At 41.5% G+C, this 19,940-nt stretch overlaps 1 protein-coding gene across 1 annotated transcript in view; it reads right to left on the minus strand.

Moving 5' to 3' along the window:
• Window positions 1–19,940, minus strand: part of RAP1A (RAP1A, member of RAS oncogene family) — a 92,604-nt gene that overhangs the window by 31,330 nt on the left and 41,334 nt on the right. Inside the window, exon 2 of the mRNA XM_081865067.1 lies at window positions 6,168–6,238. The gene's annotated coding sequence lies outside the window, so the exon portion shown is untranslated. The remainder of the gene's footprint in view (window positions 1–6,167; window positions 6,239–19,940) is intronic.

Genomic DNA, 19,940 nt, shown 5'->3' on the forward strand with positions numbered 1-19,940 from the left:
TTCTCCCCATGTGTAAAATGCCAGCACCTGGCCTCATTTCCTCATAGGGATGTTGGGAGGTTTAATTAGGTAATTGCCATAAAGCTTTTGGCAGGAATGACAAACATCATTACAAGAGCAGGTGCAGAATGCTAAAGCATATCCATAGTATTCAGGCAGAACTGCCAGAGGCCAGGCCAAGGCACTCCACAGCATCATCTCACTGGTTTTAGAAGGCTTTTCTGAGTCCCACAAGGCTGGCTGCCCCTTCTCTTGTTTACTCTCAGAAGAGCCTCCAGCACCCAAATGCAAATGCTTCCCAGGTCTAGCTGGACCACATTAGCATAGGGTTTATATATGGGACAAAGCTCAATATTTAAGGCCTCATCATCCAACAATTTCCATCATGTATGTCAGAGAAAACTTTCAGGCCCTTGCCTGTGGGACTTTTCAGGGAGGGTAGCAAAACATAGCTTTCTCTTTATCCAATGTCCCTCCTTTCCCAATAGCAGCAGAATACTCAAATGTACACTTTTGGGAAAAGCTGTAATACAGGATCTGCACCTCATTATATCTCAGAGGGCTCAGAGTAGTTCCCATAAATCTGTATAACTACATAACACTATCTAAACAGGAAATATTAGAGTTATGGACAAAGGGTCAAAGGGCTTGGCAATTCGGAGGGAGGGAAAAAATTGCTAAGGAAGGACACCAAAACAGCAAAGTGCTTTTTCAGTTGCAAAGCCCTAAAGAACTCGAAAGTTACAAGTGTTTTCAGAGTAGAAAACTATGGCAAACCATGGCACGAAAAAGTCCTGAGGGGTAGTCAAGGTAGTTTGTAAGAGAAGTCTTGTGGTATCTTAAAGACTAAAAAAAATACTGATCAATTTGTTTGCAACATGTTAAGAGATTCCTCTTCCATTGTAAATAAACCAAGACTCTACAGCAAGGGTGGGAAACCTGTAACCCTACATTTGTTGTTGGACTCCAGCCGCCATCATCACTGATCATTGTCCATGCTGGCAAGAGTAGGAGTCCAACAATATCAAGAGGGTCACAAGTTCCTCGTTTGTACTTTAGGGTGACAATGCATTCAATACCCTGGCCATGTTTGCACAGTCAGATCCTGACTTAATAAACCTGGATATGCATGGACTACATGCACCTGTATACAGCCCCATTGCTGCTGCTTGCATTCTTCCACATGCACAAGCAGTGAAACAAACCAGAAAGCCAGAGTTAGCCATAGCTTCCTGTCATGTGCAAACTGGAAACTATTTTTAATGCCTTCCAAGCATTGACATGGAACATTTGGCAAGCCAACTTTAACCCAGGATTGAAAGCTGTCTTTCAAACCCTGGCCAGTTTGGAAGCTGCTAACCGAAGTTTCCAGGAAGCTATGGTTGACTGCAGCTTTCTGGTTTGCTTGACCCACTTCCACAGAGGGAGGTGTGATGTGGTAGCACAGGAGTTGTGTGTAGCTGCACAGTTTGTGCATATCTAGTTTTTCAAGCCAGGATTTGATTGGGTAGCTGTGGGAAGTGTGTTACAATTCGCTGCACACACCAGAGTCCAGTATAAACACATTAAGTGCAGAAAATAAAAGTTATGAGAAATGATAGACCAATCTGCAATGATCAATAAAAGCTTAAGGCAGAACAACTAGGCTCTCTCACTTATGGGGCAGAATACAATTCTAGACAACGTGCTGAGCATCTCAAAAATGCCTCCCACTTTATATAGTAAAAATTTCAAGATTTCATGCTGGTATCACATGATAGGCAGTAAAACTGAGACTGCAATCCTATTGTCATAGACTGGTTGGATGCACAGGAATGGTGGCTGGAATCCGCTGGGGAACCACCAATGGAAGAAGGTTCAGAGGTCAGGGTGTGGTGGTGGGACAACAATCAGTCGTCACTGGGAAAAGACTGAGAAGGAGAAGCTGAAGGGGTAACAAGGTTTAGTAAGCTGGGAGAGTCTGTGGCAGACAGAAATCCAGAATCAGAGGCAAAAGCTGAAGCGTGGAAGGAGGGAGTCAAGAGGCAGAGATGAGTCAGACTGGTGAAGAATGAAGAATCATTGGTGTCTCTTGCTGTGACATCCCTGGTGACCATTAGTTTAGAAGCAAGAGATGCCTATAACTTTACAACAATGAAAACTCTCACTGTTAGTATTCAGTGTCTTTTCCTGTACAGCTGCCCTGGATGTACACAAATAAGCAACCGTATTTGCACACTAAAGGTGGCAAAGCACTTCATTCATCATTATTTGCATCTTGTCTTCTACTTGAAAATTTCCCTAAGCAGCAAAATTCACTTTCTTCATTTTATAAGACTGCTGTTTTGTACTGAGAAGAGGGGAAGTTGTAATTTTGGAAAGTACCGAAATTGGTAACACCAGAAAGGAAGCTTTATGTTCAAGCTTTAAGAGAAGCTAAAAATTTAAAGAAAAATAGAAAACAAGGTTCAATTTATTCACACACTTTTCTACAGGAAACTTTTTTAAAAAACAATGCAATCAAATAATGAAATCTATATTAAGCTGTGACCCTATCCCTTTCAGCTTATCTTAGAGACATAGATATATGCACATGGCTGCCATAATTTTTGCACGTCTGTCTCAGCCCTTCTTTCACCCAGAACAGTATATTACTCTGATTTAGGATTAACTGTATATGAGATACATAAAGCAGTACCCATTTATTCAGAATATGGACTTTGAAATATAGGATGTGGACAGACACACCCACCCATACCCATACCCACACCCTAAAGCAGGGGTCAGCAAACTTTTTTGGGAGGGGGCCAGTTCACTGTCCCCCAGACCTTGTGGCGGGCCGGACTGCATGCACACACACGGTGGAGGGGACTTCTCTCTCTCTCTCCCCCTGTCTCCCCTCCCCCTGCCTATGTATGGTGCTGCCCACGCAAGTGTGGGCTGGCTCCAGAGAGGTGCTGCGCTCTGCCAACCACGGCTCCTGTGCCTGCCCTTCCTTTCAGGCCGCTCATCCCTCTGCCGCCAACAGCCTCTGCCGCTTGCAAGGGCAGGCACAGGAGCCGTGGTTGGCAGAGCACAGTGCAGAGTCTCTCCGGACCCAACCAGCCCTTTTGGCGAGGTGTTGCACTGCACTCTGCCAACTGCGGCTCCTGTGCCTGCTCTTGCGAGTGGCAGAGGCTGGCGGCGGCAGCAGCAATGGCGAAACGAGCTGCCCCAAAGGGCTGGCTGGCTCTGGAGAGGTGCTGCCCAAAGTGGTACTCAGCCAGCTCAGCCCAGCCCTCTTCCTCCTCTACAAAGGGTGGGGAGAAGCCAGGAGGAGGGAGGGAGGAGGCACTGCAGTGTGTGAGAGGGAGGGGGGAATGGCGTCCCCCAAAAATGGCACAGAAAAAAAATTAACGAACAGAATCCAAACAATCCATGGACCATTCATGGACCAGATCCTGAGGACAATTGGGCCGGATCTGGCCCGCAGACCATAGCTTGCCACCCCCTGCCCTAAAGACTACTGCCATAGGCTCAAGACTACTGCCATAGGCTTCATGGTTAAGAATACTTAGCCATAGTTTGATGGTGTGATGCTTAAAACTGACAAACTATAGTATAAAATGAACCAGCGAGCTAGAATTAGGAACCATTATTTTGTGCTAACGATGGTATAACATGATATCTAAATTGACAAACTATGATTGTTCCTCCTCCTTAATGAATTACTGCACCTAGAGACTAAAGTGCTGAAGTGATGGAAAAAGAAAGCAGAGAAGCACTGTTTGCACTTGCATATTTTGGAAGCTCAAGCCATGCCTGGCACAAACCATGGCTTGGCATGTTATCTAAATGGAACCTTGCAGACTGTATCCAGATTCTCATGTCTCAGCTTAATAAGATAAGATGTGTGTAAGCCTCTCACCCTATGCCACCCCTTCCCTTATTTGTGTCCTGCAATAAGTTGGGAAGTCTTCAGTTAAGCATAGCTTCCCATTATGTCTGCCCCAGGGAACTATGGTTAACAGGTTCAGAAACAGATAGGACATTAAACAGTTTGAAGCTGATTAAGATCCTAGCTTGTTCCGAACCTTGTAACCCTAGTTTTGTGACTGTGGTGGGAAACTATGGTTAACTGAAAATGTCTGGAATTAACTGCAGCACAATGAGAAGGGAAGGGTGCATGCAAACAGACACAAGGTTAAGAAGCCAATATATGTTCATCCAAACCTAGCCATGGTGTTCTTGCCAGACTATCATTTGAAATATTATATCATTTTTGTAACAAACCAGGAGCCAGGGATAACCATATCAACACAGGAGTAGTCACAAATCAGGCAGTAAAATTTGCTCATTCATATTGTAGAAAATACAGGAGCCAGGTCTCTCATTTAATATAAGACTTTTATCTCTTGCTGCTTACATCATGCCTCTTATTGGTTAGTCAGCAGATACCTGGGCCAGACTCTATGCCAGTTTTAAACAACCTCATTTTAGATGGATTGCATAGCTCATAAAACTATCAGGAGTTGGAGGTGAGGATGCAAGTTTATTTATCGCTTAGATTAAATGTGACACACTCTATTGAGGAACTACATGTTGCTTACTGACAGATGAACAGATGAATTTAATCCTGATAGGTGAATTCAGAAGACCTTCTGTAAATGCAAAGACCCGCCACGAATATTTAAGCTGGAAAAACCTGGCCAAACCGAAATGCATTGTATTATGGACCCTGTACATCATAATTATGTAGTAGCTGAATAACTCCAAACATCCTCAGAGCACTCAGTCAATTGCCAGCCTTGGGATATAGGTCAGTGATACTTGCTTTATATTAAATAAATATATGCAGAAAAAGATGGGTGGATATGCTGAAAGAGCTAGCACTCAAACTTCAGTAATGGACTAGCTAGCAAGAGCCACGATGGTCCAGAAAAAATATTGTTTAACTGATCAGGGAGACCTGGGTTCAAATTCTGCCTGACCCATGGATGGCCTTCTACAATCCACTTTCAACTCTCAGTTCAACGGGCACAAAATGGGGCAGTGGTTTTCTGCAGAGTGTTTGCAGAGAAGTCTTTAAAGTGATATAATAAATGGTGCATCCAAGAAAGGCTAAAGGAGTAAGACAGGGATGCATTGTTAGAGCTCTAGGTGGTCCGCAGTAGATCCTGCCAGGGTTTTGAACTTCCAGCTGCTTAACAATAACTATCACAAAGTAAATTTTTGCCACTTAAATTAGGAGGTTGAAATTTAATTTTATATTTAGAAGCATACCAGAAGTGGGCTATTTTTTTGAAAGGATAGTGAACTCAGTTCAGTTCTGGTACAAAAAATGAAATTCCTAGGCTCAGAAAGCACTCAGAATTTCCCTGATCATTATTTTTTTAACGTGTGTCTTTTGTACCTGGCTGGTAAATCTTGGGGTTCTAATAAAACACACACACATGATTCAACAACATCTTGGTGGGACTGGTCAGAAGGGTAGGAGGAATGGGACAAGGGCAGCGAACTGGAGGAATCCGTGGGATTGGCCCAGAGGGTTGGGCAATGCCAGTCTGGACCCAGTGGAGTGGCCTGGCACACTGTCAAAAGAAAATCCCACCTCGGCAGCACTGGACACCCCAAGGGACACCCTGAAATTCTTTCCCCTGCCATCCTCATACATGGGTACATGCATAATGTAGTATGAACTGCGTAAAGACAATTTGATTTGCCTGTGCCCATATTAACTTAGGAATAAGCTGTGTTAGATGCAAAAGTGCATCCAAATATGCAGAGGATGCAAGCTGAGTGTTCAAACATCAGGAAATATCCATTCCACCCACCCACATTTAAACAGGAGGATGTCAAAATATTGAAAACCTTGAGGCACAGCAACAACCTAGGCAAAGAACGGGATGTTGTACTAATGCTTTTGTGGAAGGATAGTTTGTGTTAACTTTTGATAATGGCAGAAAGCACATTGTTTAAAAACATACTGCAGGGGGTGGAGAGAATAGAAATTTTGAAACGGATAAGGCTCTATCTTGCTTCCTCAACGCATGCAATGTCATAATTTGAGAGGTTTCATAGTTCAAAGACAGAGACCATGCCCTGCATGCAGAAGTCACAGGTTCAATTCAAGAAACCTCCAGTCAGAGCAGATGTACTAATTTAGGTATTATTATTATTTTAAAAAAATAAAACAAAACACTCCATACCTTGGCATATAAGATCTCTCATCAGTATTGACAGCACCTGCTAGAGGTCTTCCCAATCTCCCTCCAAGGGACTAAAAAAAGAAAAGAAAACTGCAATTAATTACTTTTAACCAATTTAAAAACAGAATAAGCAAGATCAAATTCTTATTTTACAGGGTTTGCCTGCCAAGCCTTACTCAACAGACTTTAAAGACACTTCTCTCTTCTCCCCATTCAATGAAGTAATGCTTCCCAGTGCACATGATTGCAGAGAGATGAATTCATCTATTAACAAGTCAGGCTATCTGGAACATTTCAAGTGAATGTAAATTTTGGAATCTCACATTTTTGTGACCTTATAAAACCCAGCAAACAAAAGTTTACAAAAGTCTGAAGTAATACAAACTGAATCGACAAGATTCAAAAGGGCAATACCACTATATAATTTCATGACAAAATGCCTCTGTGTGCCCTGAACATGAACTCCGATCATCAGAATATTTGCAGGCTCAACATTCTCCAGCCTATAAAACTGTGGTACCCAATGCCCAAGTCTAGTTTTCTCCTCACAAATACACCACACTTCCTAAGTTCATGAAGCAAAATAATGGCACAGTTAGCTTAAACAATTTAATGGCTAACCATAGGAGCCTCCCACTGTACATTCTTACATTATATTATGCTAACTGCTGAACAACCCAGCATTGTCTAAAAACTGCCGTGCTAAACTGAATGGCTAGTACTAGAAGAGAGAACTTTTGCATGAGCAGTTTGATGAATTTTCTATGAATTCCCTAAGCATTTTTGAAGCATTTGTACTTTTACTTTATCTACTATTGCTTTGTGGGGACCCACAAGAGCTATAGAAAATATTATGACACTCAATCACTAGTTTGCTTCCCCCCGCCCTAGAAAAACTAGCTATTAACGCACACAACCTAAAGAAAAAGCCAATAGAGGACTCATAAAAAAGCAAAACTTCCTGAGGCTCTACAACAGCTCAATGCAACTTCTCATTAAAGCAAAGCTGCAGTACAAGCTTGCAGTCACATGCCTTTACATGGAATACCCTGCTTACACAAAGGATAAACTACGTAGTTATTTCTGTTGAGGGGACATAAGGTACCAAGCAGTACCTTTTATACAAATTCCCTTGTGATGCTTGGAATTACAGCAGTGTGGTTCATGCAGTACTGTCCCACAGTTTCACTAATACTTAAATAGCTTCACTAATGTTTAAAAGTCTTTTTGGAGTAAAAGGGGACACAGCTGTGTCATTTATTGCCACGTTCTTTTTTCTTGGTCTAGCCTTTGCTTCCAGCTTTCTTCAACAGTTATCTCAGTTGCAAAATATATCTTTATTGTAGTCTGTGCATTATAAGTGAAGTCTTGCGAGAAAGATTTCTCTCCAGACAATTGGCTAATTATTTGCTTGCTTCTAAAACCATCTCCCATTTTAAAAGCAACGGATCCGTATTCTCCTGCGCAGAGACAAAGAGGTAACTAGTGTTTTAGCATTCTTTCTTAGTCCACGAGATCACTGAAGCGCTTATGAGCTAAAATTAGTAGGTTTTACACACAGCCTGAAAGCCAGCACAGAATGTCTCCATTGAGAGATGACAGCCCATTAGAGGAACTGTGAAGGGCCTGGCTTCAGGCCCAAGGGAGTCTTTCAGGGACAAGGTTGGGGAAGAGAGAGATCATCCCAAGTGGGCTTTTGTCTCAGGCAGCCACAGGCCAGCTGGCTTTGTCTTGGGCAAAACAGGAAGGACTACAGACCACTCACCAGAACGTGTTCTATTGAAAATACAACAATTCCTTCCCTGGGCAATTTCTGGAGTTGAATGTGGCACTTCCAAAAGCAGGCCAGGCCCTAAAGGTTACCTGAATCTATAGGCACAAAGACCATGTCCCTGCTCTATAGGAATCTGCTCAGTGTTAGCTGTGAAACACTTAACAGTGTGTGGGGTGCCATACAAATATGGCATGGCCACAGAACAAGAGAAGGTGACAAGAGATGAAACAGACGTTGTTTGGATAATCAGTCATATGGAGTATTACAGTAAGCACGGGGGCAGGTTTGATTATCACTCCCTGTCCTGTTTTCCATGTCTCCCTCTCTGCTATTACTTGTGAGAAGAAGGAAGGGCTTTGTCACCTTTGGTAAAGCATAACAGCCTTGCCTCAAAATTTGCTGACTTCACCTTGCTAGCAATTCCAGTGTGCAGGCCAGCCATTCATTCTGCTCAGATAAGCAGCAAATGTTTGTCACTAGCAAAAATGTAAGGCACAGAATAATTGCATTTCACAGTGCCAATGGGCTCCTCGGTTACCTAAGGATACAGTCTAGAAGAGCTCCTTTGGGGAAGGGGGAAGGAGAAGCAGCAGCTATGCTTTGTATTGCATTTTGAAACAAATTCCATCAAGCTTGTTTGACTCTAAGGGAGTCCATCCTTCACACACACACACATACACACACACCCCACCAGAAATCAAGTTACTCTTGTGCAGAGACTACTATGTACGTAGAAGAAAGGGGAATCGGTACTTAGCAATAAGACACACTATCTCACCACATCCAACAAATCAATGTACTTAAAAAGGATCCTTCTTTGGTATGTTTTCTATTTTTGAAATAGAATTAAATTCCAAGTATACAAGACATGGCCAAGAGCTACACATAAGCATCATTCCATGTACTCAGGCTGAAAGCCAGTCGCCTAAAATATGCACGTCCCACTGAAAGAAACAGCTTGGGAACAGCGGTGCCTTGACTATATAAATCCTGGGTAGACTAAGGTTTGCCACTACATTAAACCTAAGCTAAAACTATTATGTATTATTACAACTTATAATGCACACCAAGGTCATTAGTAGAGAAACACCCATTTGAAGGTCTAATAACGTCAACTAGACAGCCAGTGTGGTTCAAGTGTCAGACTAAGACCTGGAAGACCAAGATTCAAATCCTCATTCATCCCCAAAGCTCAATGGGTGACTTTGGGCCAGGCTCCATCTCTCAGCCCAACCTATTTCAGAGGGCTGTTAGGAGAAAATACTGGAGAAAGTGCAGGAATTTGTATGCCATGAATTCTTTGGAGGAAAATGTAGTAGAAAAACAGACTACAGTGGTATCTTGGTTTATGAACTTAATCCATTCCGAAAGTCCCTTCTTAAACCAAAGCATTCTTAAACCAAGGCGTGCTTTCCCATAGCAGCAGGGGACTCAACTTACAAATGGAACACACTCAACAGGAAGCAGGACATATTCTTATTCCAAGGCAAAGTTCACAAACCAAAACACCTCGTTTTGCAGCGTTCTTAATCCAAGTTGTTCATAAACTAAGCTGTTCTTAAACCAAGGTACCACTGTAATGATATTTAAAAGTCTCTTTTTCTTTGAGGAATCTTGACATATTTATTTCAAGGCTTTCCCTGGGTTTGCTATTTTGGTTGTTTATAAAGTGTGAGAGAAAGGCAGCTCAGATTCCTGCCAATTTTGAAAAGGGTTATTCAGGTGCTCGAAGTCATAGAAAGTCAGGTAGAAGAGACGATCTATGAAAACATTTTGCCTACATTTTACCTGCTTTATGTAGCTCTCAAAATTTGGTGGGAAATATTTTGAACCTTTTTACAAAGTGTAGTAGCTGTAGGATAAACACTCTATGAAACTTGTGAAGGCTACAAGGCCTAGTGTCCCCTCTTTCTTACATGCAATGAAAAGCACATTTATATTAAAATTAAGTGTTTGGGGGTTTGAAAAGTGATTTTAGGCAGCAAAACAATAGGGCAAATAAGCTTGCAAAAAAGATAACGAAAAGGAAAAAATTCAGTTTCTACCAGTGTTTTCCTCAGCAGTTCAGAGAACATAGCATAGTCCTTTCGAATTAACAATTAAAACTCTTTTACACAGCACAGCCTTACTGTGCACTGAAGTCTCATGTGACAATCCAAACTGTCTAAAGCAGGGATGGGGGGGGCTGTGGGGCTCCAGTTATTACTGGACTCCTGCCACCTCCTGCCAGGATGGTCAGGGATGATGGGAGCTATAGTCCAACAACACGTGGAAATTCACAGGTTCTCCATACCTGGTCTAACGGATGGCAGGCCTAGTGCTTTGAAGGCCAAACTAGAAGCTATGGCACCAGTTCAATGTGTCTAAAACATGGAACCATCCCAGCAATATAGACAAAGTGGGCCTGGTGTTCCAATTTTAACAGCAAAAGGTGTGAGACTAGCTGATGAGTGTAGACTCCTCCTTGCTAGCAACCAACCTCACCAACGTCACCCCAGCACCCCAAACACCGAAAAGCAATGTTTCCTTAGCTGAACTCATGTACTGAAGCTACCTTAGCTGGGTGAAAACATTTGGGGAGGGATGAGATGAATTGTGGGGAGGTAAGCAGGCGTGCAGGAAGGATTGGGGTGTAAAACCAGAAGTCCCGTATTTGTCTATGCGACCAGGAAGGTTCACATTTGAAAACACTGGCCTGCTGCCATTATGTCCAGTTTTGCCCTAAGTGTCAAAGTAGCTTGGCATTTGCCATAAAATGCACTAATAATAATAATAATAATAATAATAATAATAATTTGTTATTTCTACCCCCCAGCCATTAACAAGACTCACGTGACTATTTAATTGTTGAGCTGTTTAAAGACATCATTTTACTGCATATTTTAATCATGGACGTCTATATTTTAATGTTTCAATGGGATTGTTTTGTTGTGCATTGTAATAATTGATTTTTATGTTTTATTCATCACTCAGATGCCATCTTGGCATTAAGCAGTATTCTTTAATTAATTAATTAATTAATTAATATTTTCATGCCAACGCTAATTTGGTAAAATATTTCAGGCATTCCTATCGAGGTAGAAATGTCCGGATTTCACTCTACCACCACATCTCATGAGCTAATGAAGACTTCTAAGGCTCCAATTCACAGATAACCCTTCAAGCGGGATTCTAAACGTTTCACTGCCAGTGTGAAGTTATTCAATCCATTTGCTTAAAAGATCTGCAGGTGTTATTTTCCTTTCACTATCATTTTCTGGCCATTTTACCAAGTTCAGAATAACAGAAATAAATTTAGATTATGGGGTAAGTGTTATTACTGTCTTACAGGGCAACATCTCCCTGCAAATTCTATTCCAAAATAAAAGTATAGTGCATCAGCTTTCTCCTTTAAGACACATGCGAGTGACAAAGGGAAGAAGAACCCCACATGTATTTTAAAGAGGGAAATGGCAACTATTCACTCTTCCCACGCATCATTGCAAGATTAAAGCCTAAATGGATTGCCGGCTCCTCCTCTGCTATTCAGTTATTCTGGGCCCAAAGAGGAGGATGCATCCGTTCTCTGCCTCTTTTAATATGTACGTTCACCCCTGCAGTCAGACAGCTCTCTTTCTTTACAATCATCTGCCCTTCTAGAGTAGAATCATCATGTTTTCCCTTCTATCAGATGTTGCACTTCTTTAAGCCTCCCCTAGTTTCCAAAGTGTTTGCTCCTTTAATATGCTGTGGTTCTGCTTTAGCACGATTCAAAGACTAAGTTCGCAATGATGGAGATAGATAGAGAGATATCACAAGGTTAGTTTGCAAACTGTTTACATAAAGGACTATACATATACACTTTACTAGACAAGTGTAGCTATGCTTTACATTTACATTTTAGCTCCATTTGCTTCCTTTCCTGGTGAAGGTAGAAAATCCCAAGCAGCAGAGGAAAAAACACATTTAAAGCCCACCATAGCGGAGAGAAAAGTACTGAAGTCCACCCTACTACACCACTACAGGAATATTCATCATGAACCACAGGTGTCATGCAACAATGGGAAAAAATAAGAATGAACAGAGACAGGTCACTGCCCATTCTGGCAGAAAGTTTCTCCCACCTTAGGGAGAGGAGAGAGTGCAGAGATAGACATGACAGCCCAATTAACACTGCCTGCAATGTATGCAATGGTGCACAGATGAGGATAAAAGGTAATTCTCACCTTATTACTTCTGAGGAGCAAAGTACTTCTTTAAGAAGATAGAATACAATAGAATTTGTTTTGTATTTTATCTCTTGACAAGGGGTGGGATTAGACATTACAAAAGACACGTGACTGTTATGAAACAGAGCAAAATCATCTAGCCCCAGCCTCTATTGACGTTGCAAATTGATAAGATACAGTTTTATGTTGTGTGCTTTGGAGTTGCTCTGAAGTTCAAACTTGCTGGGCTCACATTTCACAAACAGCAATTGATTTGAGATCTGGTGTCCTAATGTTGCTAAGTATGTATATGCCTAAGAAAGAATGCAAAAGCAGTCATGATAGTACTTTATTTATATTTTGGGGTGGGGAGGGGTGTAGATCTACAATTCCTATCATTGAAAAAGGTTTTTTAGGGCGTTGGAAATAGCCCAAATGGACAAACAGATGAAATGGTCCAATTACACAAACAATTTCTCCTCTCCCCCCCCCCCAAAGCAACTTTTGGTTAGGTATTTGAATTATTATTTTGATTTGGAATACTTAGACATTTATGCATTTGAACATTTGTGGATGAGAGGGGTTCAAAGCAATTTGTTTAGCACTCTGTCCACAAATTTCCATAGCCTCTCTCTCTCTCCATATATGACTGCACTCTGAATGTCCATTTCCTTGGTCCATTTCAAGGGGTGCCATTTATAGAGGCAGGGGGGAAAGCGCAGAGGTGTCACTTCATCATTTTGCTTAAAAGACATTGCAGGGGCCACATATGGAGGGCAAGTGTATTTTGTGTATCTCTAGTTTCACCCTAGATGTGCATGCTGAGTAAATGCATTTGCTGTGCAAGATACTGTCAGTTCATAAAATTAACACTTAACAGAGGGATTAGCAATATGCCACAATAATATAGCTATACAAGTAAAGGCTAAAAGCCACTTCTTGGTAAAGTTTACCGTTATTACTATTGTTATTATTTCACTCAGAATTTGCCAGGAACAGGACCTAGCTAAAAGGCTATTCTGACTTCACCCCGTGATAGCTGCTAGAGAAAGGTACCGTATTTTTCGCTCTATAACACGCACCTGACCATAACACGCACATCGTTTTAGAGGAGGAAAACAAGGGAAAAAACATTCTGAATGAAACAGTGGATGTATCATTTTTGGGCTTCATGCTGTGGCCACAGACATGTGATCTGATGGTGAATTTGGGGTGACCCAATGCAAAGATCCTGAGAATCCCTGTGGATCCATGTTTTGTAACCACGTTTTTGCACCATTGCAGCCCCAGGCAACAGTGGGTGCGTGATTTTTTTGGTGCAGGCTGTAGCCACGGACATGCTATGTGATCTGATGGTGAATTTGGGGTGACCCAATGCAAAGATCCTGAGAATCCCTGTGGATCCATGCTTTGTAACCACGTTTTTGCACCACTGCAGCCCCAGGCAACAGTGGGTGCGTGATTTTTTTGGTGCAAGCTGTAGCCATGGACATGCTATGTGATCTGATGGTGAATTTGGGGTGACCCAATGCAAAGATCCTGAGAATCCCTGTGGATCCATGCTTTGTAACCACGTTTTTGCACCATTGCAGCCCCAGGCAACAGTGGGTGCGTGATTTTTTTGGTGCAGGCTGTAGCCATGGACATGCTATGTGATCTGATGGTGAATTTGGGGTGACCCAATGCAAAGATCCTGAGAATCCCTGTGGATCCATGCTTTGTAACCACATTTTTTGCACCATTGCAGCCCCAGGCAACAGTGGGTGCGTGATTTTTTTGGTGCAGGCTGTAGCCATGGACATGCTATGTGATCTGATGGTGAATTTGGGGTGACCCAATGCAAAGATCCTGAGGATCCATGTGGATCTATGCTTTGTAACCACATTTTAAGTGGGGAGCGAAGGAAAAACAAAGAAGGGACATGAGAAGGGTGTGCAGAGAAGCAGCTGGCTAAGAATGCAGGAGAGGGATTTAACGGGAGGGAGGAAAGAAAGGCAAAAGTTTCCCCCGACCCAAGCCAGCCATATCTCTCTCTCTCTCTCTCTCTCTCTCTCTCCCTCCCTCCCTCCCTCCCTCCCCCTCTCTCTCTCCCTCCCCCCCTCTCTCCCTCCCCCTCGGCCCTCTCTCTCTCCCTTCCCCCCTCTCTCTCCCTCTCCCCCAGCAGCACAGAGAGGAATTCCCCTCTGCTTGCCTGGAGGGGAGGGGCTTTCCCTGCTCTTTGTTCCATTTCAGCAAACACAGCAACGAAACAGAGGAGGGTGGGCAGTAAGACCCTGAGGCAGAATGCAGGAAAGCAGCCACTTCCTCTTTTCAGGTTTCGCTTCTCCGTGCAGCGCAGCAATTTGATTTTTTTGCCTGATTTTTGCCTGATTTTTCGGCTCCAGGGACCACACATTCGCTCTATAACACGCACAGACATTTCCCCTTCCTTTTTAGGAGAAAAAATCTGCGTGTTATAGAGGGAAAAATACGGTATTTACCAATGACAGATTTCTTACCTGCAACTAGTGATCTTCAAGTAGTCACCAGCACACAGTTCTGAGTGTGCAAAAGCCCAGATCCCATTGGCGTCACTGTACAGAGACTATGGAGGAGGACTTTCCAATTCTCCAACTCTGTTTAAAACCTGTACGCATTTGGCTGCATAAAAGTTCCATCTTTCTAGTTTGTCTTGCAGATGTACAACCAGTATCTTACTCAGATGAGAAACAATGCAGTTCTCATTAATTCTACTCAAAACTAGTCCTACTGAATTCAATGCAAGTGATTCCCAGGCAAAAATGAATTAAGTGTATTTTTAAAAAACAAATAAATAGATAAATAAGGCAGCTAGAACCTGTACAGAAAGGCTCTTCCTGATCAGATGGGTCTGCAAGGAATGTCTGACAAACAGCTCTGCCAGTGATAATGGTAAATGCCAGGATTTTCATTTGTTAATTAATTCTTGCAGCTCATGCTGAGCTGTGGCTGGCAGAGTTATTGTTTGGGGAAACATGCACAATTAAAAAGAACAGGTTGGTAGATTTTCATAAACTCTTTGTTGGCAATGAAATCAATTTTGCACCATTTATTTCATTTTGTGTTTCAAGTGTTTAGATCGAGTAGGTTCAGGGATCAAAAAGCCATGCATGGCAGATTTGAGTGCTTTATTGGGTAGCTGTTGTTTCCAGCTTCCTGGGGGAAAGTATGAAGCATAATGAATCTGCTTCTTTCTACTCAAATAGCAAAAAAGTGGGGGGGGGGGTTAGTGACAGAATAGCTGCATTCACACTTTATGGTAAGCCACAGTTAATGGTTTACTATAAATGTGCAGCTGGTTCCCAATGCACTCCTCCCTAGCTTGAACATGAGCAACAAACCATGATCCCTGGGTTTAGCATCATGTCTGAACTGAATATTGTTGTTTGTACTGAAGTGATCTTTTTCTTAACTATTAACTATGCCAAAAATGAAGTAATTTATTAAAGAAAAACTTATGAAAAAAGCTAAATTTTGCCTTTTGATCCTGCAGTAGTAGCTCCACTCTCTCCTGTTGTAGGCCTCATCCTTTCCCTAAAAATGTGCTTTAGTGTTTTAGAACCAAAGGAAACTATATGCTAAAAATTAATTTAAAAACCATCTATATGAAAATCACACACAAACACACACATACACACACATATCACATGGGACCTCAGTAGCAACTATCCCTAGAGTGAAACTTGTCCAGTGTCACTTAGATTTCAGCAAGAATATAACTCAGGACTTGCTATTTAATAAAACATACACACACACACGGCAGAAAATGTGAGGAATCAACACTCTTAATGGCCATGAGACTACACCATGTTCCATTCATAGGGAAAGCTAACAGAAGAGAAAAGGCAACTACTGAAACTCTTCGTTCCAAAGGCATCTGCTACTCATTCCCCAACAAACAGCAAATTGCAGGCTGTTGAAACTATAATGAAATTATCAATGAATCACCCCCATTTCAAAGCGACTTGTGATTTTTAGCAAAAACAATGCAAACGTGGCAAAGCTAAGAGACCACAGCATTATCTGGCCTTCCAACATTCCAGGTGGCCTTGGTGGTTACCAACTATGACTGGTTTGCCAGCTACAGCCTCTTTTGGAAAGAGATGACTTAGCCATGGTACTTCCAGATTACATTATTGCAATGTGCTCTATGTGGGGCTGCCCTTGAAGACAACTCAGAAACTTCAACTGGTACAAAATGCAGCAGCCACATTACTGGCTGAAGTTTCCTATGGAACTCATATACACCATATACAAAACAGCTGCTTTGGCTGCCAGCTCGTTTCCAAGCAAGTGTGTGAAGCCCTAAATGGCTTCGCCCCAAATATCTGAAAGGCTGCCCTAGACCCTCTCAGAAGTTAAGATGAGTAGATGGCTTTCTTGGTAGTTACACCTTCCTCAGAAGTTTTGGTGGTGGTGGTGGTGTGGGACAAGGCATTCTTATTTTTATTTTTAAATTTTATTTATAAGATTTTACAATATATAAAATAAAAATAAATTTAAATCACAGACAATCATTCTCTTATTTTGACTTCCCTCACCCTCCTTCTGTGGCTCCTTGTTTATATTTTAATTTACTGCATATCCAAATTATACCAATTTGTTATTTACCCTCTATGTTACTTATATGTTGCTGTTGTTTTTCTTACTGCATGCTGTTTGCTTTAATCCTGCTAATGTCTTAATTAGTTTTACAATTTTACAATAACTTTGTAAATATACTATAAATGAGTTCCATTCTTTCTTAAAAACTTGATCATCTTGATTTCTTATTTTTCCAGTAAGTTTTGTCCTTTTCTGCATAGTCCATTAATTTCTTGAACTATTCTTCTTTTGTTGGGACATTTTCTTCTTTCGATCTTTGGGCATATAATATTCTAGCAGCAGTGGTCACAATACACAAATACATTCTCTTAGGGGCATTCTCTGGGGCAGCCCCTAAGTTGTGGAATTAACTCCCCACAGAGGTGTTTCCAGCTTCTTTACTACACAACTTTTTGAGAATGCTGGCCTTTGAGAGGGTCTACCCTATTCCTGAGACTGTAATCTGTTTCATCTGTTTTTATTTCTGAATTTTAAACTGTTTTAACTCACCTTGGGATCTGCTGGTGAAGGGTGGTAATAAATTTAATTATCATGATGATTCATTGAGCGGCCTTCTGAGCCAAGGAAGAACAAAGTTTACCCTGTCCAAGTGTAACTATTGGTTTGCCTGCATTGTGTATCAATATTAGTTACAAAGTACTAGCAGATTTCACCAACAGGTGAGCTGCTGCCATGTTCATTTTATCCTGTTACTTTGCTTCATGGAATTCTGGATGTTACTACACAGTTTCTCTATGAAGTTCTCTGCAAGATAACAGAACAAGGACAACTAATGAAGGTTGCTGACTTGCAAGGTGATGAACAACAGAAAGAAATGCAACCCAGGAAAAACCTTTTGTGGTATCTAGGGCATAGATCAGAGGTCAGCAACCTTTTTCAGCTGTGGGACGGTCTATCATCCCTCAGACCATGTGGTGGGCTGGACTATATTTTTTTTGGGGGGGGGGGAACGAATTCCTATGCCCCACAAATAACCCAGAGAAAAATTTTAAATAAAAGGGCACATTCTACTCATGTAAAAACACGCTGATTCCCGGACTGTCCATGGGCCGGATTTAGAAGGCGATTGGGCCGCATCCGGCCCATGGGCCTTAGGTTGCCTACCCCTGGCATAGATCATCAGAAACGAGCCAGCACAAACCCCACAGATCTATTCCACAGAAATGTGGAAAGTTCACAAACATATTGGTCACTCAGTGGTGACCAAGGAAAGTGAAGAGATTAATTGCCTGGAGGGTCCTCGGAAAACTTTATATTTCAGAGATACAGATTAACTGCACAAGATCAAGAAAGTAGTGGCAGCAGAGTCAGTTAACTTGTGTGTGCATGAGGTCATGCTGAACTCACTTCAAGGCAAAGAATGAGAACACCCCTAACTCAATCAAGAGAAAACAAAGCTGAGCTGAGATCAGTCTATTTTATCAAGCTATTCTGATCTTTTAACTGGAAAACCAAATACCATTCAAAAATGTCATCATGTTTTCCAAGCTAACACCCTTGCTTCCCCAATTCTGCTATTACTCCATTTATTGATCTCCCCCCCCCCCCCGCTATTTCACCCAAGGCAACTTAAGTGGTCAACAAAATAATTCAACAAAACTCATATCACATCATAAAACAATCCATCAAACACAACACAGAGCAAGAGCATTTACTTGCATCATCCTTGAGATTCTCTGGAGCCTTTTTCAGCCCTGTATAGAGATATCAAGGATGGAACCTGGGACTTTTGGCCTGAAAAGTATATGCTCTGCTCCTGAGATTCAAAGGGGATACATGGGACATTTTGCAAGCTAAAGAATCTCCCTTTCCTATGCAAAAATCACTATGCGGGGAAAATTGTGAAGCTAGCCAATGCCTCTACATAGCTCCATTCTTATTTCAGACATGATATTTTAGCTGATGATATATCAGAATGTTAAAAACCAGATATCACTCAGCCCTAACACAGAGACTTCAGCGTGGATTAATTTCTCATAGACTGTTTACACTGAAAGCTTGACATGCAGCAAGAGTTGGGGAGGGGGCACCCACTACACATAGGGCTGAAGTGCCAACCTGACCTCTGAACGATGAAAATTAGCAATAAATGGATACTGTATTGCCAAGTAAGTGTGTAGCTTAAGCTGTTATGGACTGATCAATCTACGGACATTGTTTGATTCTCCCTTCAAGGTTATGCATAATAGGTTAACAAATTAACCGGAATAGCTCAAGGTTGAATGGAAAGTCACTTCCACATTTAGCTTTAAAATGTACCTATGATAAGGCAAAACAAGTACTATCACAAAAGTCAACACCCAGTACACAGTAATTATTAGGATGAGTCACCAAAGAGAACCATGGTAATATTTTATCACTGCAAACGAGTCAAATGCATTTAAAGACTCCCTGTATAAAACATCTGCCTTCAGTAAAAACAGCTATTTACTTTGAAATTGTATGTTTCCCCATCCAAAAAGCTAGAAAAGGAACAGTTTTAAAGCTAGAAATGATAGAAAATAGCCAGTAAACAAGTACATTAAAATCATTTATGGCTTAAACCCTGGCTATTAAATGTAAACCTAAAGAAAGTTTTGATGAACTGCCAAAAAAAAATAAAAATTCAGGGCCAAAGAACAGGTAGAGAGCCGCCCTGGCATCTTTCTTGAAAGACTTTACAGGTTGCCCACTGTGATAATAGAAAATGAGCCATTATCTAAGCTTGTAGGTGCTAGTGATGCAATATGTCAAGGTACACAAGCACTCTCCAACATAGTTAAACTTATGAAGTAGCTAGCACAATTATACAGAATCTGCAAAGGGGGTTCTAAACCTCTGGTATCAGCAACAAACCTTCTAGTTCAGATTATAATTAGGTACTGGACACCTTCTATGTTAAGATGGTAACTCATCCTGATCTTGGCAACGAAATCAGCCACATCATCTATATAAATCTCATCTAATACAGTAATATTATAGATAATGAATGGCAGTCCTTTAACTATGGGCTCAATCCAGACAGCCTTTTTGTGCCACATTTCAAGGCACAGGTCTAGGCTTTAAACTTTTGTGTTTGAGCATTTTTTTGTGTTTTTTGTCCCGGTGGGAAAATCCACGTTTACTACTGAACTGGCATAAGCGGCAATTGAGTTTTTGGCAAATTACTGTTTGCTCCAGTTCAGTGGACCTGGATCTATAAAGCGTGGT

This window comes from Podarcis erhardii (assembly GCF_964252035.2).
Source record: "Podarcis erhardii genome assembly, chromosome: 6".
Classification (NCBI taxonomy): domain Eukaryota; kingdom Metazoa; phylum Chordata; class Lepidosauria; order Squamata; family Lacertidae; genus Podarcis; species Podarcis erhardii.